Genomic DNA, 1,532 nt, shown 5'->3' on the forward strand with positions numbered 1-1,532 from the left:
CACACACACACACACACACACACACACGTTTACTTAGCTATCTAAATGGGGACATTCCATAGGCGTAATGGTTTTTATACTGTACAAACTGTATGTGCTATTGCCCTACACCTAAACCTACCCCTTACAGGAAACTTTCTGCATTTTTACAATTTAAAAAAAACTTTGTTTACTTTATTTTTATACCAGTTTTACAAATGAGTATGTCCCCAAAGGGAGGTTTTTGGAGATTTTGTCAGGTTTAGCTCACTTTTGGGGACAAATTTGTCCCCAAAATATAGTTAAGTAGGTACACACACACACACAAAACCAACCTTGAAAATAGAGTCTATGTTCTTCTTTGCTGTATGTGATTCCGGTCCTTTATGTTTTTTGCTGTAGTTAAACAAATATTGAATATTTTTGTAAACATGTATTAATGTATTTAATGCACATCGGAAAATTAATGAATATCATATATATTTCTTATACTGTAAACTAAACAACACCTCAGATCAGCATATGATTCTTCCAAACTGAATTTAAGTGGAGAATCCATTGACTGGTCACTCTTCATGGACACACAGCTGGGTTCAGGAGATTCATTCTGCCAGAGACTGAAATATAACAGCAATACAAACTGTTTATGAAAATCTCACACTGCTCTGACAGGAACACTTTCACTGTTTCAACCTCCCTTTAATGTTCATCTTTCACTTGAGGAGTCTGTTGTTGCTTGAGAGTTAAAAGATTAAAGTATTCTTTTTCTATAAATAAAAGGAATCTATGATTGGGATGCCTGGTTACAATATCCATAACGCATCACACCTACAGTATATACGACACTCGTAATATCTGACCTGAACTCAACAGAAAAGTCTTCCTCTCTGCAGAGATCTGAAAGATCCACTGGTTGGATTTTCCTTACAGACACATCGATGTGTTCAGGTAAATCTGATTCACACCCCTGAATCAGACTATAAATTAAAATGCTATTGTAGTGTGCATTTATTGTTTCTAAACATTAAAGGGGTCATCGGATGCAAAATGCACTTTTACATGTTGTTTGAACATAAATGTGTGTTGGCAGTGTGTGTACACAACCACCATAATGATATTATATTATTTTTTTTATAATCTCCTAAAATCATTACCTCTTTCTCATATCAAGCTGTTTTCGGATTCCTGCCAGTGTGACGTCACACAGTCCCAGGCCCCTCCCACAATAGTTGATTGACACTGGTGTGAGACCCGCCCTGAGTGAGCTGTAGACAGTCCGCCATTGTTTCGATGCCGGAGCAGGAGTAGACAAGAATGGCTCCTAAGTGATTGAGGTGTTTTGTTGTTGGATGTAATAATGAACACAGCAGTCGTCATTTGCTCCCGACATCTGAGCCGCTGAAGACGCAGTGGATTACTTTTGTTTTTGAAGGGAATGCACCCCCGATCTACCTAAATACATCTATCTTCGCGTGATCATTCGTGATCCAGCTTCACCTACAGAAGTGAGTATAAGGTTTTTTATGAATCTTTGCAAATCGCCTTTCCTAATA

At 37.7% G+C, this 1,532-nt stretch overlaps 1 protein-coding gene across 1 annotated transcript in view; it reads right to left on the reverse strand.

Moving 5' to 3' along the window:
• Positions 1–1,532, reverse strand: part of LOC107719716 (NACHT, LRR and PYD domains-containing protein 14-like) — a 23,929-nt gene that overhangs the window by 18,918 nt on the left and 3,479 nt on the right. The gene's annotated exons all lie outside the window — the stretch shown is intronic.

The sequence above is a fragment of the Sinocyclocheilus rhinocerous genome, unplaced genomic scaffold (genome assembly GCF_001515625.1).
Source record: "Sinocyclocheilus rhinocerous isolate Xijiao unplaced genomic scaffold, SAMN03320098_v1.1 scaffold331, whole genome shotgun sequence".
Classification (NCBI taxonomy): Eukaryota; Metazoa; Chordata; class Actinopteri; order Cypriniformes; family Cyprinidae; genus Sinocyclocheilus; species Sinocyclocheilus rhinocerous.